Raw genomic sequence first — 16,002 nt, 5'->3', positions numbered from 1 at the left:
AGGTTGGGAGCTACCTGGCAGACAAATGAACAATGCTTTGACAACACCCGGCGAGCAGCAACAACGTGCCGTGAACAAAGCTGCAAACGGCTAGTGCTGTCTGAGAGCGCGAAGCGAGTGAGCGGGCACAAGTTTCTAGCGCCCTCTCTTGACGAGCGGAGAAAGGAGAACTCTAAGCGTGCCGCAGTGGCCCTCGCCCAGCGCGCGCCGTTCAGTCACCTAAGCTACTACTTCTTACACCGTGACTTAAACCATCAGCGTTGCCATGGAATACACCCTTTTTGTAGCGTATTTCAAACGTATATTGTTGCAAAACGAGGCTCCAACGCAGCAGGCGGCCGTTCTTAGAGGACATGGTCTGTAGCCAGGTGAGAGGACAATGGTCCACTTCCACAATGAACTTGCTTCCGGCAATATAACAAGCCAGTTTCTGGACTGCCCAAACAAAGCACGCACATTCCTTTTCGCTGGCGCTGTAAACCTGCTCGCGAAGGCGTGTCAGTACTGCTCTCAAATGCGCCAACTGTTCTGAGCCCCGTGTACATGGACGCGACGGGGGCGGGCTGAGTTGAGTGGCGGGTTCAGCTTACCTCGACGCGCCCGAGTTTATATGAACTCGCACGGACGAGTTGACGTGAGCGGTGATCGCAGCGACGCTTTGCGTCGAGGCGAGCCGAAAGCCTGTCTTCCGGTACCGGTTTTCGCTCCTCCAAGCCTGCGCTCTCGCCGCTGTGGGCTGCGGTTGTTTACGCAGTTGTCGCTCCGCCACCGCGATGGCTGTCTTGGTATTTTTTCTCAGTGTGCACCAGCTGTACTTTATGTTTGTGTTGGTGTCTTGGCTAACACTGCACAACGCGATGGCAGCAGTGGTTCTGTAAGCGCAGGAAAATTACTGGCGGTAAGCGCAGGAAAATGGAGCACGAATCAACAAGCCGGCTTTGGTGCATTTAGGAGGCTGCCGAGGAACCCTCGGTGCATTGAACTGCGCTTACGGTCCACCGTTGACAGCCTTGGGGGCAGCTCAATATAAATAATATTTTCTCGCGTAAAAGAAAGATTCGTATTAAACTTCTCTGGAAAAGTTGGAAAGCTGTAAATATTTTTGACTTTGGTCAAGAACACTGCATTGCTTCCCCGCAAAGCACAGTAACATACACTAGTGGTGAATGCGTTTTAACAAGGAAATGTGGTTCTTTTCCTACCGACTGGAATCGTTTTACCGTGCTGCGTATAATATTTCACTTTTTCGAAGTTTCGTCGCAACCTAACTGCCACCATATTTAAGAAATTGAAATTTTCTTGAGAAAATTGGTTCCAAAATTTAATAGTGTAGTAAAGTGACCAACCATTACTTTTTATAGTGTAATCGTAGATGGTCTAGCGTACTGTCTGGGATATTTGGCGTGAAACGACCCTCATCTCCTTCAAAACCCGAACACTAAACCCGAAAAAACGTTCGAAATGCCTAAGTCCATTCAGGGATTCATAAAACACGAATTAAAAAGAGCGAAACCAACCCTGGACTACGCTTTTCCTCTGGGGGAAATTACATGTAATGGTAAAGGCATTTATTTTTTGTGATAAAGTCAATTTACACCAATTGCAAAAAAACCAAAATAAAACTTACAAAGAATAAAATACCCGAAAGTATTTGCTTTTTCATAGTCGAACCTGGCTGTGAAGAACGCAAAATAAATCCAAGCGGAGTTGGAATGCTGCGCATTAGTAGACAATTCTGTGAATTTACGCAATTGTATTCTGATGGCAAGGTGACCAGAAACTTTATTAAAGCGTTCATGTGCACGTATTTGAGATTTCTGGCGCACAAGCCGATTTCCTGCTACGGGCAGAGCAAAATAGCCGGCCGTGAGAACGATAACCAACAAGCTCTCGTAGGACGTGCCAAGCAAGATTTAAACGTAAAAGCGATCTGCATTTACTGCATAACAGAACGATGTCGTCGTTCTTTTATGCTTGCTATCGAGCAAATCACTCATTTTTTACTCGTTGACTAAAGCTAGCAACGTCGTTATTTCATCATCTGTCCACATGGTGCGTGAAGCCCGCGTGGATGTCATCGTGCCTTGCGCGCGCGTACCGGCCGACAGAGAAAGAGCAACATCGGAGTGATGGGGACAGGGGAAGCGGAGACCGCGACGGGCGGGAGAGGTCACGAGCCGTCAACTCAGCGCGACCGGTTATACATGCCCTTTCTGAGCGTGGCGAGTTCGGTGAACCTACCCCCTGTCTCCGGGTCGACGGGACTCGCCGCGACGACTCTCCGCCCCGACGCGTCCGCTTATACATGGGGAGGGCGAGTCCGGAAAACCTGCTTATTTCGACTCAACGCACCCTCGTCGGGTCAATGTAAACGGGCCTCTGGCCAGGACTAGGAAAACACGGCGACGTCGTCCAAGTAAGGCAATGCGAAGTCCTCTTGACCCCGCAAAACCTTATCCATTAAGTTTGAAAAACCGTAAGGCGCGTTCTTTAGGCCGAAACTGAACACTTTAAGGCGGAATGTCCCCAACGGTGAAATAAATGCAGCATACCGGCTCGCCCTCTCGGTGAGCGGCACCTGCCAGTAAACTCTCACTAGGTCTAGCGTTGAGATAAATTCCGCGCTGCTTACCCTCTCGACGCGTTCCTCAATGTGGGGAATTGGGTATGTCTGATCCTTGGTGATGAGGTTTAACTTACGATAGTCTACGCAGGGACGCGGATCTTTGCCGGGTACCTCCACAAGAATTAACGGGGAAGTGTAATCACTTTCACATGGCTCAGTCACGCCCAATTTCAGCATCCTGTTAACCTCTGCTTTTATTAGCTCAAGCCGGTGAAGCGACACCCGATACGCCTTAGATCTTACCGGTTCCGACGAGGTAAGCTCTATGTCATGAGTGAGGACGGATGTCCGGCCTGGCTCGCTTACAAATCTGTCCTGAAACTCGGTCAAAAGACCACGCAATTCCTGCTTCTGCTTCATTCTCAGCTGTGACTTTGATACTAAATCCTCAACTCTTTTCTCGATCGGGACTTCGTCCGATTCGGGAGCTAATTCAGGAATTTCTGCCGGAACCTCTTCCGGAACATTTAAAGTCATGTTCACGATGGCTTCCCTCTCCTTATAGGGTTTGAGTAAGTTGCTATGATACACCTGGTGTACCTTACGACTTCCTGGTAATTTTACCACATAGTTGGTGTCAGACAACTTTTGAGTAATTTCGGCCGGGCCGACCCATTGCACTTCAAGCTTATTCTTTTGGGAGGGACTCGACAACATGACCCTGTCTCCTACAGCAAAGTGTCGCGCTTTAGCTGTTCGATCATAGTAAAGCTTAGCCTTCTGCTGTGCTTTGGTCATCGCACTCTCGGTCAGTTCTTGGGCTTTTGTTAGACGATCCAACAAGGTGAGGACATATTCCACTACTACAGGATCATCACCCTGACATTCCCACGACTCTCTCAGCATACGAAGAGGAGATCGCAGTCTGCGGCCGTAAACAAGTTCCGCTGGCGTAAACCCTGTTGTCTCATGTGGTGTAGTTCTTAGTGCAAACATCGTTGCAGGTAAGCACATTTCCCAGTCAGTTTTTCGTTCAAAACATAAGGCTCTTAACACTCGCTTCATCACGGAGTGAAGCTTCTCTATCGAGTTCGACTGCGGATGGTAGACTGAACTATGCAATAATTTCACGCAACACCACTCTAGAAAGGTTCTCGTTAAGGCACTCGTGAAAATGGTGCCCTGGTCTGATTGTATCTCGGCAGAAAAGCCTACCCGGGCAAACACGGACAGAAGTGCGTTCACTGCTTCCACGGAACTTAGCTCTTTTAGCGGGACCGCCTCTGGAAATTTAGTAGCTTGGCAGATTAAGGTCAGGATGTGACGGTAGCCTGAAGTTGTCTTGGGCAAAGGACCTACTGTGTCAATTACCAACCGACGAAAGGGCTCCGTGATTACGGGTACCAGCTTCATTGGAAATTTCACCTTATCTCCCGGCTTACCCACTCGCTGACACACATCGCAAGATTTTACAAACCTCTCTACATCTTTAAAGCATCGAGACCAGTAGTATTCCTATAAAAGACGATTTTTCGTCTTCTTTACGCCTAAGTGGCCTGACCGTGATCCTCCATGCACCAAACTAACCAAATCCTGACGATACGCCTGAGGTACGACTACCTGGTCGAACTCTACTCCTCGCCTATCTAGATATTTTCGATAGAGTATGCCGCTCCTCTCTTGGAATCTCACATTTCGTTTGGCGATTCCCTCTTTCGAACTGTCCTGGAATTGCTTAAGCGTCGGGTCTCCCTTTTGTTTGGTTATTAATGAAGCGGGGCTCACCTGCAGCAGCCAACTGAAATTATCCGAAGTTGGCATGACACACAACTCTTTTGTAGTTCCTAGTACCTGGAATGTGTCACCCTCTGTGCTATCCTCTGTACTACCAGGAATCGGCTTGGGAGCAACGGCATTTTATATTTGCTCGGTCAACGAGGCGTAATTGACCCCTTCCTATTCGGGAGGAGGTTCATCGTCGCCTTTAGGAATGGTTGCCTCCGCGACTACGGCTTCTGCAGCCTGTTCTCGCACAAGTCAATTTGTTACCGTGGTGTCCAACTCGCAACCAGGCCCGTTGTCGATTTGAGGCTTGTTTGCCTCAGTGAATGTTGCTCTCGCAGCCAGCGCACGTGCCTTCGATCTAGTCAGTGCCTGCACTATGCCTTCTCCCAACGTTAGACCTTTCTGCTTCAGCATTTGATCTGACTTATTTGAAAATAAGTAAGGATACTGAGGGGGTAGATATGGCGATACCGCGGCTTCCGTTTCCAACGTTCCAAATGCGCCTTTAAGGACAATTTTAGCTACGGGAAGGCACTGGCTGTTTGCTTCTACGGCTTGTCTAATCCAGGCACAGTCTCCTGAATACTGTCCGGACTGAACAAAGGACGGATGAACTACGTTCATAGTGGCTGCGGAGTCTCTAAGAACCTGACACTGCTTGCCGTTCACGGTAAGGTCGTACATATAGGGCTCTAACAACTTCATGTTCTCGTCGGCTTCATATATAGATAAAAAGGCCACCTTTTCTTTCGGGCAACGTATCGCGAAGTGCCCTGTTTCGTGGCAATTGATACAAGCTGCCAGTTTCTTCGCCTCAAATTTCCTTTTGCTTGCCTCTGCCGACGCCCCATGGTTAGATGCCTTGTTTTCCTCACCCTTTTGTGCGAGACTTGTCGGTTGTTTTCTAAACGGCGCCTTATTCTGTCGTAGGAATTTTTCCCTTTTAGGCTCGCTGCTTGCCCCGAGGGCGCGGCGCGTAACGAATTCTTCAGCGAGCTCTGCGGCTTTCGTTACGGTGTTCACGTCTGGTCTATCCTGCACCCAGAACCTCACCGTTTCTGGTAACCTTTGATACAATTGTTCCAGACTGATACACTCGAGCATCTTGTCATGATTCCCATACGCCTTTGCCTCTTTGAGCCACTCCCCATGTTGGCAATTAGCTTGTAAGCAAACTCCGGGTATGAATCATTGTTCTCTTTTACGGCGTTGCGAAATTTTTGTCTGAAACCTTCCGCTGACAACCTGTATTTCTTGAGAAGGCTCGACTTTACCTCACTGTACTCGTCAGCCTCCTCTTTCGTGAGGCGCGCGATTACTTCTGAGGCCTCCCCTGGAAGTAGGGACAACAAGCGTTGAGACCACGTATCCTGGCTGAAACCTTGCCTTTCACAAGTTCTCTCAAAGTTGACGAGGAACAGCCCAATGTCCTCCCCTAGCTTGTACGATCTCATTAGGTCCGTCATTTTGAACCTGACCCGCTCTGCGGTACCGGTTGCCTCGCTGCCTCCTTCTCTACTATTATGGCTAATCTGTAGCTCGAGGCGCTTCATTTCAAGCTCGTGCTTTCGTATCTTTTCTGCCTCGGCTTCTGCCGCTTTCCTTTCGGCCTCCGCCGCCTTCCTTTCGGCCTCTGCCGCTTGCCTCTCCTGAATCTCTTCGACGCATTCTGACAGCTCATCATCCTCCGCCCCCAATGCGAGAATCGCCTCTATCAGCTCTGGCTTTCTTTGAGAGTCCGACACCTCCAGATTCAACTCCCTTGCAAGTAGCAACAACATCGACTTTCGCAGGGATTTCAGATTCATGGCTGCCTCCAGTACCGCTGTCTCTGTTCCACAAAGATTCCTGTCCTGCAACTAATTAACCTTGATGGCAACGACAGCTCTAGATTCCTGCCTTGACTCAAGTTTTCCGTTAACTTAGTCTACAATTAAAGCTTCAAAAAGCTCGTACACGGAATCCTGCCCCTTCACTGTTAACCTTGACGCCACTGACAGAAAGAGCTTAACCAAGCTATCACACAATTTCTGCCTGACGCAAGTTACCTGTTAACCCAATGACCAAGACAGCCCCTCTCTACCAGCTTTTACTTAACACATAGAGTAAATGCCTGGTAAAATTTAACAGAGAAAGCCGGCACTCACCCAGTTCGCAGTCATGTCTCCGGCGTCGTGCCTCTCAGAAGTGCCGTTCGATTCCCTCTGGAAGTCGATGAGCTCGTGTCATCCTTCTCCTGTCGTCCCGTTGTTGGACTTCGGGATAACTCCGTCCAGTGGTCGCTTTCGGGGTTATCGGCATCTCGCCGCTGCCATCCAGTTGTTGGGACTCCGGGTCCTGCCGGTCTCGTTTTCGGTAGCTGGCCCCATCGCAGGATCCATCATCCGACAATTCCGCGAGAAGAAGCGCCCGAACGAACGACAGAGATTTATTTACATGTTGAGAAGTGATCAACTGATCCAAAGAGAGAAGAAAGATACAAAACGTCTTCGGCATTTTATAGCGCCACGTTGCCAACACTGGGCGCATTGTCCGCATCGTCAGCCAATACGGTGGCCCCGGCACCTCGGCCACGAGGGAGGAGAAATACACCTCACAACACATGGAGGGGCACAACCTAACACGATGCCCAAATATGGTCACGACGCCCTAAAAATGCCCAAACATGGTCATGAACGCACAGCAGATTCCGGAATTCTCCCGGCGAGAGGGAGGAGCCTGAATGGGGAGGTGGAGGTCGACGACAAAGTCGGTCGAGAACCGGTTCTCCCCGCAACTCCTCTTGCTTGGTTCCCTAGCGCAAAACCAGTGCGTTGACCTTTGTTTTCGCTTGGCTGCAAGGCCGTCTCAGGTGCAGGCTATCCCGGGAATGCGTCGACGATCTCCCAGAGGGGTTCGAAACCTTTATAGAATCCCAACGCTGGGGCCGGTCATAACGACACACTGTCATATGACTGCTGTCTTTTCTTGTGTCATTTGGGGTGAATCTTTCTAGGTAAAGGGAGCATCGAAACATGTGTGTGTGCATTGTAGGAATATATACTTTTATGCTGCCTCACGCTGTGTACTTTTCGTTATGTTAAGTATATGAAATGTGTGCCTGCCCACTGGTCTGTGTATGAGTCGTAATATTCCACAACATGTAATTATCTTCCTTCACATTCCCAGTTTGGTAGGATGAGGAATCCCGCACAGGTTAAGGAAAAAAATTGGCAAATTGAGGAAAATGTAAAGAACTGGAATAGATCAATGTATAGAAGTGCTGGGTATCTTTAGCACAAATGTCACAAAGCTACAATTCACAAACAATTAAAACTTACAAGCGAAAATCTACTTCAGCACAAAACTGCTATGTTAGCCTTCAGATAAAATGGCACAAGATAAGGGGAGGGGGAGGGGAGTTCGGACGTCGTGCGGGGGCGCGCGCATAAGGTCCGGCCGCAGTAGGTTGCCGAGCCCTGTCACATCGTGCTGGTGCTGCGCACTTCATTAGAGCGGCCCGTGACGCTGCTCTATAGTAGTAGCGTTACGGGGGGGGGGGCGAATTGAGATTTTTGTATGTCCGTCTCGACCTACATGGCTGTAACCTTGCGATTGATGGCTGATCGTCGTCAGCGTGCATACTTGAATAATCTGGTTTGAAACGTGTCCGGGAACGTCGTGTTCTAACAAGCTGAAGCGCGGGCACATTCAAGCACGGCGATGTCACGCAGAACGCACCTAGTGCAGATGGGCTGATCGCATGCTAGATACGACAGCTTAAGCGAATATTAACAATCGCACAGGCTAAAGCCCCTCTGTAGCGTTTCTAGCGTCCACGACTGCAACCATGCAACTCGCGCCGCTGAAGAACAGAACACAACAGTGCACGTACTTCCTTTAAATTGAAACCGCATGCGCAAAAATACGTTTCGTGTCGTCTGCTGATGATAGTCGCCACCAAACACTGTTTCGCCGAGCGGTTGCCAGCACTTCGCGAACATCGCGTCGGCCAATCAGCGTGCTCATGCATTCCGCTCGTGCGGCCCCACCGTGCATAGCCTCCGTCTCCAGACCGGCTGAAAACCGGAATGGTCCTGAAAAACGGAGCGGAACCGGGCGTGCAGCCGTACCGTGGTTTGGCCCTAAGTGCACCAGTACGAGCTCGCGGGGCTTTCGCTAGCCCCGGAACTCACTGAAATTTGTCGTCATTACAGTTGGCTTTCCCGCCAGTCGGTTGCAAGCAGCTCGGAGCCGCCCGCTGGCTGCGGCGGCGGACTCGCGTTTGCGCGCTGCACTCGCTCGAGTTTGTGGAAAAGGGCCGCATTACCGTCGATTTTAGCTCCAAACCAGCTCGGCACTGTTCGTAGCGGCAGCAAAGCGTACGCTCGCTCTCCTGTTCAAAGTTCGCTGGCGGCAGACACTGCGTGTTCAGTGCCGTGTTTGGCCTCGCGTTCGTTTGCTCGAGCTGAACGGCGTCGCTCGCTTAGGACTCGCCGACTTGTTAGCGGCACGGAGGTTCACGGAGTTGTGGCTTCGGCCACCGCTCCTAAGCTGTTGCGCTACGGGGATCGAAATGAGTCTTTGACGATGTGTGACATCACGGTGAAATTATTAGCATGCCATATCTCACATCTTTTCATTTCCCCTTGCACGTATTTCTCATATGCATTTGTATTCATCCTCTGACACGTGTGACTCACTATTTTACATACTTGTTGAGCAGCCGTGGGCACACACCATGCTGAAGACTGTGCGCTGGCGTCTGCGATGTCCGTCATCCATATCTTTCGTCAGAGCGGCTTCAGAAGGACTGTGCCACATGTGAAGGTAAGGTTATTTGTGTGTCATATTTTAATGCTTCTCTTTATATTAACGTGCACGTACTTGTCATATGCGTGCATCTTAATCTTCTGTAACGTTTGCGGCTTAACTATTTTTACTATATCATTGTACGTGCAGCCGTGGGAACACAACAGGCGGGAGGCTCCGTGCGCTGGCGTCTGCAATGCCTGTCATCTATCGCTTCCGTCGGAGGAGCTCCCCAAGGAGTGAACAAGATTTGACGAGACTGCACTTGTACACTTCAACATAAATTCACTTAAAAGAATGGGCAAACTTCATGTGTATGTAGAAAAATGAAAGATTTCGATGTCTCACTTTTGTCTTTTTTTGTTTCCGTGACTGTGAAAGCAGTTACACATAGGTGGCTAACTACTTTTTCGCGTGTTCTTTTCAGCGCAATTTGTCTCTCACTTCACAGAAAAACAGGCGAAAAAAGTATTACGCCTGGCGGAAAATAAACAGAAACAATGTTTGAACTAGGGATGAAAAGTTCCTCCGATTGGAGTGTTTGAGTGGATCAACCGTTTGTCCGGCAAGGTGCAACTGTGAGGACTAATGGTTGCCCGGTAAGGTGTAAATGTGAAGATTAACAATTGCTCTATAAGGCGCAAATGTGAGGACTAAATGTTAGTCATTTGGGGTGAACTGTACGTGGGACTAACTGTTACTCACTAAGGTGTAAATGTGTGTACTAAACTGTTAGACCCGGTGCCGTTAGTTCTTAAAGGGATTAATGGCTGTGGCAGCCCCAATTGTCCCCAAAAGGACGAACCACACACCCTTTTAACACTCTTTTGCCTTAAAGTGATCATTCTATTTGCTATTATTATTACATATTTCATCACGACTCTTCGAACGACACGATACATGTATCAGTTTTTGGAGCTTAGCTTTTTGGGGCCTCATGTTGTTCATTCGGCCTCAGTGAGTCCGGCAGCCGCGCACAGACTAAGCGCCGGTGCAAGACATTTGTGCGCAAAACCGTCTACAGAGCGTGCAAAGCGCGCATATGCTGTAAGGAATAGAATGCCACAATAACTTTGAAACACCGACATAACACCGCCTGTCAATGAAAACATACGACAGAGCAAAAAGTAACCTATAACAAAATATTAGGTTACAACAGCATAAAAGCCGCAAAGCTGCAACGCCAATGACATGTGAACAAACCAAACTTTTGTAAACAACAAAAAAGTTAACAAAATACTGCTAAGTAGAACAAAAACAATAAAAGGCCTCAGGGCCGCAATAACATCAACAATTATTCGCCCTTAAATCAAAAATTGTAATTGAACAAAATGAGAAAAATAACAAAACAAAAGGCAGTTACCCAGAACATAATAGAAGGCCAAAATTCATGATCCACTGAACACCGCATTGTTCTGTCAGCACTCTTTCTAGTCAATGTATAATGATTTTCAAGAGGCACTTGTTGAGATGGGCCTCACTTTGGGTGAAATAGAACGCCCACAATTACTTCAGGGACGGCTTACTGCTCTCCCATAGCTGAGTACGACGTACTCAAAATCGTTCAACATTTTTTCTAAACAAACCAACACGCGACATTTTTGCAGACACGGCCTCGTAAAGTGTGAGGCCGACATACGGGACAGCTTCAAGCTTTCCCGTAGTAGAGTACCTGGTACTCTAAACGAAATCTTTGCCTTCTTTTCTAAACACAAGCTATCATGATATCATACTGTGAACTGCTTATGATGTCCGTAGCCACTATCTGCTTCGTGCACTGCTGCTTTTAAACGGAAAGATGGCGCCATCTACGGCAGGACTGGCAAAGCACGGAGAGTCCGGTGCGCGCCACACTACTGTAAACAAGGTTATATTTTGAAACTAGTTACACTTTCTACCGTGTGGGCGCACTTTCTACGTTGTTTGCCTAAAATTTTAACCCTTTACTGGCTGGTGCGTCGTTCAATCCCCCACCTGCTCCCTGTGAAGCGCAATAAAATCAATGCGCTTGCTAGCTATTCGGCTTCTTCACGCTCTACACGAGGTCCTGTCACTTGAAAACAAAATAAAAAAACACCTGGAGGAAGCTAGGATTAGGATTGAACACCAAGGCTTATATGTTTTTTAAAGCGCTTCTATTAATACAAGCGAAATCACTTGAAAAAAAAATGAAGCTGAGCACCAACCAGCGGCCCAGCAGTTTACCCGTATACGCTTGGGCTGTCCGTGACGCGGACGTGTGTTAGTCGCTATAATGTAAGCGCATAAGGCTTACGCTAATTTTTTTTTCTCATTTATTGTGGAACCCACGACCTCAAAGAAGGTACCTAGAAAGAAAGTGGCGGTTTATATAATGATTCTTCCGAAATAGGTAGACCTGACGACCTTTTATATACAAGCACCGACGCCGAAAACCCATGTGTTACCCAACAGGCAGGGTGGAATCCCTGCGTGGTCATGTATTCCGTCCCGATGTAACGGCGAGGTATTGCTTTTTATTACTTCTGCGACTTACCTCAGTCTCCTACAAAAGAAAAAAAAAAGCTGACTACTCATACACAAGCTTCTAATACTATGGTGCCTTATATTTACAGTTTAGACTCGCACATACGCACGCACACTCACGTGCAAGCTGGCACACGAATACATACACAAGCGCACGCAGGCACTCACGTACATTCACGAATAAAACAAACACAAATGAACTCACACGCAGGCACACACATACGCAGACTTACGCACAGTCGCTCTCAGAATAATTCGGAACGGCGGAGACGCACTCGCTCACCTGCGGTGAGAGCCCGAAAAAAGAAGTACAATGGTCTGCGTGTTGCCGTCTCCCTAGAAAGCAAGCGTTGCTGCCTAGTGTACGCCACAGAACGATAGCGCTAGGTGCCCCTTATCACTTCGATAAGGCGGCTGGTTGGTTGTTTCGTCACAGGGACAACCCGTGTGTGCACATGCGTCTTCGAGGGCGTCGTTTTTTTTTTTTCATAATTTCGCCATAATATTTCCCGAACGTGACTGTGACTAGCGCTGGCAAAGAGCGGCGTTTTCATCTGATGTAACCATGGGTGGGCATATAGACCAAACATAGTTAAATTTCGATTTCTTGTTTTGTATGAAAAATAAACGACGTTGTTGTTTTGCATGAAAAATAAACCACGTATTTCCTGTTCCATGTATATCTCTCGTATGACGCTATTTATTCATAGCTGGGACATACTATCGGAAATAAGCCATGTATATGACCTTAGTGAAAAAGAAAATAAATGTGTGCGGCAACAAGCGATAACACGTGATCGAAATGTAAAAATACACGTTACGGAGCGCCCGTATTCTGGAATAGATCAGAGTGCGAAGGTATAGAAACTGCGATATGCGGTGGATGAATAAAAATCTCCGGAGTAGCGTGGGGCCTAATTAGGTACGCATACAATCAGTCCTCCTGAAAGTTGCGTTCACAAACGTGCCGCTTTATTACATTTTCCCAGATGTTTCATTGCCGATATCACAAACCTCTGTAAGAAAGTTTGCGTGGTAAAAATCATATTCGTGTAACACGGTAGAGACAAGTATCGCGAGATAATTAAAGCGAGAATCAAAACTTTGCAGACAAATGTTGTTTAAAGAAGGCAGCGATGCCGTCCTAGCCATGCCAGCTTACTCGCACGTACACTCTTTCAAAATAAATGCTGATAATCGCAAGTGCACGCCTCCAGGTATCGACTCGTTTCCACATCTATGAATCACAGAGCGCTGCATGATAATCCCCCTCTCCGTTAGCCCTTGTTGACGTGAACAGCGCCTAGAACTGCTGTTTCGGAGCGAGACAACGCCAATCTAGATGCACTTGGGCCATAATGTTGCTCGCTAGGTAGACTGCCCTTGTGCATGCCTTACCTGTATTCATACTTGCGTGCGCTTCGCCAGCGAGTGTCTGTGTGTTCGGTGTTCCGAATTGTTCTGAGAGCGCCTGTACGTGCGCGCGCACACACACGGGCTTGAAGACCAACATACCAAACGCACGTGCTCCCTCGAACATACACATAAGCTTGCACACGCACACACACCGGTGCAAATACTGACTTACATAATCGCAGACGAAAGCAGGCGCTCATGTACGCGCACATAAACGAGCATTCGCACACCCACACATGTACACATGCCCTCATAACTTCAAGTTATAAATTACGCACGTTAGCTTACAAAGTGAACATCTCGAAAATAACGCATGCGGGAAAAGCCAACAAAGCTTTGTCAGGGCACAGAGAAAACAGCATGACATAGTGACTCAATGAGAAAAAGCTACATCCACATTTACATGTGATCGTTAATTATTTATATGAACTGACAATTTGGTTATGCAATGAGCGCTATATTCTACACACATCATCCAGATATCTTGGTATATATATAAGGAAATTGCTACCAATTACCTCGCAAAGGATCACGTGTTCGGAAGGGGCGATGTTCTTTTCCCCGATGTTTTGAATCCACTGCTTCCCGCGTTCTGCATTTTGTTTCACCTCGAAGAATATAAAGTAACTTTACTCCTTTATATTATGTGCTGCTGCATTGAAACGCGCCATAGCCTGGAATCGCCACGAAGAACGAAGCTTGGAAGGCAACTCTGAATCACGTTTGGAGTGGGGAGCCTGCAGCAACGTTACTATACTCGCGGACAACGTTTCTTGGCAATGAAGAGAAAGCTATACGGGGGCGGAGTTACTGTACATATACTCCTCCGCTAAGCAATCCAGTTCGGCTCGCGCTTCGAACGACAGCCGTGGTTGAATATTAACACTGCATTCAATGTACTACATCTGCTAAGACAGCCATTTGTCAGTGAAATGAGTCAAGTTTCTTCGGTGAGTCGTCGAAATAGATGGATGGCAACGAACGCTTGCGCAATGACGAAGACGCCATTTTGACAGAGAGGGGTACGTAAAATGAGTGACGTCTTCCCAAGTGCGAAAACATGAAATGAAACAGCACGAAGTAAAAAAAAAAATATAGATACGTCACTGGTGTATTCTGCCTCTCCCAATCAACAACATACTGCCGAAAAAAATAATGTTGTTTTTTAAACTTTTATGTGGAAAATGCGGATGCCATTGTGGGACTATATATTTTTCAATCGGTGGCACATGCCCAGTTTGCGTCGTAGCCTTCCCTTCATTGCCAAGAAAAGTTGCCTGTGGTGTATGGAATAAACTCAATTTCAAAGCTCCGCATCTCCGCCAGAAGAGGAGAGAGGGGCGAACAGTGGCCGCAAGAACTATAGCGCCGCTGCAACTAGTATGATCTTGCACTACTCTTGGCGCATCGTCTGCTACGCCGGCGTACCACGAAGTACCGCCGCATTTTGTTGCACGCGGTGGCTCTCTGTATTGGTCATCATCATCATTATCAGCCTGACTACGTGTATATCAGGCCTGCTATATGCTTATGGTGCAGGTGGATGATTTGTTTTGCATACTCAAAATAAAAAATGCAGAACAAGGGCATCTCCGTTGTTCCGCCAGTCAACTTGGTCCTATGCTTGCTGCTGCCACCTAATACCAGCAAACTTCCTAATCGCATCGGCCCACCTAACTTTCTGTCTCTCCCTTACCCGTTTGCCTTCTCTGGGAATCTAATCAGTAACCCTTACTGAACAGCGCTTATCCTGCTTACGCGCTGCATGCATGTCCAGCCGATGTCCATTTCTTTTTGATTTCAACTATGATATCCTTAACCCCGGTTTGTTCTCTGATGCACTCTGCTCTTTTTTTGTCGCTTGAGACAATGAGAACACTGCGTTTAAAAAAATTTCTATTACTGTAAAATGAAGCAAATGTAACAAAACAAGGTAACTAATAAACAATGACCACCTGTGTACGAATCTGTTGGATGAAAAGGAAATGTCACTGTGATGCTACTTTAAAGTATAGCTTTTGCGTGCCTTTCTACTTGCTGTTCTATTTCTGGCGGCTCCTCCACACTCGTAATCGGGGATTCCAAGGGCGACATGCAATTGAGGGGAGCGGGGGGGGGGGAATTCACGCGTTGGGTAAGAAAATTTTAGCTTCTATATATGTGTTGGAATTGCTGGGAACAAGCACGGAAGGGTACCAGGCGCAATCTCTTTACGTGTGAGATCAGATCTTCCAGAAAACCATGACGGTAATGCATTACCAAGTTGTCATTCTCAAATTGAGCGTGGGCTCTCTATAGTTGGGGCGCAAAGTTTGATTCTATCTTTTGAATTGCATTGGATTTCTTTCGATGTTTTCACTGTGAACATTTATTGGTTTATGCCCTAATGACAAACAAATTTTGACATGCAAATGATTTACATCGCCATGTCTTAAACAGCTCAATCCCAAACCTTGCTTCAGTTTACTTCGCCATGCCGGATTTAAATGCATGGCTATAGTAACACTAGACCTTGTTACTACAACCATGTTTTTTAATTGCTTTTCAAGTTGTTTCGCTTGGCCGCTCCCTTTCCTGATGTATTTTTAATGTAGGTTACAACTACTTTTCATTGCGCACCTTGATCATGCCCAAAATTCACGTTGTCGGATAAAGAACTGCCTCTTCATCTATGCTTATATTTATAATATTTAAGCAATATACATTGCTTTAACACGATAGCGGTAAAGACCTCATTTTGCGGAAATTCCAATGTCGGCGTGTCCAGTTATGACAGAGAAATCTTCGTCTTGTCCGTGACAAAAAAAATCAAGGAACTGGCCAATAAAATAAGTGATAGACCTTGAAAACGAGGACGAATTGAACCGAGGCTCTCTGCGGCCATGGCAATCATTTGCTCTATCACAGAGGCATGCCAGTGGTCGAAACTGATTCGAACA

At 47.3% G+C, this 16,002-nt stretch overlaps 1 long non-coding RNA gene across 2 annotated transcripts in view; it reads right to left on the bottom strand.

Moving 5' to 3' along the window:
• LOC142776256 (uncharacterized) overlaps positions 1-16,002 on the bottom strand; it is a 98,735-nt gene that overhangs the window by 57,446 nt on the left and 25,287 nt on the right. The window contains exons 1-2 of one of the 2 annotated variants that reach the window (XR_012887398.1): positions 11,881-11,960; positions 9,046-9,143 (exon numbers count right to left, since the gene is read on the bottom strand). This is a non-coding gene — a long non-coding RNA (uncharacterized LOC142776256). Of the gene's footprint in view, positions 1-9,045; positions 9,144-11,880; positions 11,961-16,002 lie in introns of those variants that run through there. The other variant, XR_012887399.1, reaches the window with a different exon arrangement.

Source organism: Rhipicephalus microplus, chromosome X, assembly GCF_043290135.1.
Source record: "Rhipicephalus microplus isolate Deutch F79 chromosome X, USDA_Rmic, whole genome shotgun sequence".
NCBI lineage: Eukaryota > Metazoa > Arthropoda > Arachnida > Ixodida > Ixodidae > Rhipicephalus > Rhipicephalus microplus.
Note: the sequence above shows the minus strand (reverse complement) of the source record. Positions and strands in the feature narration are given on the sequence as shown.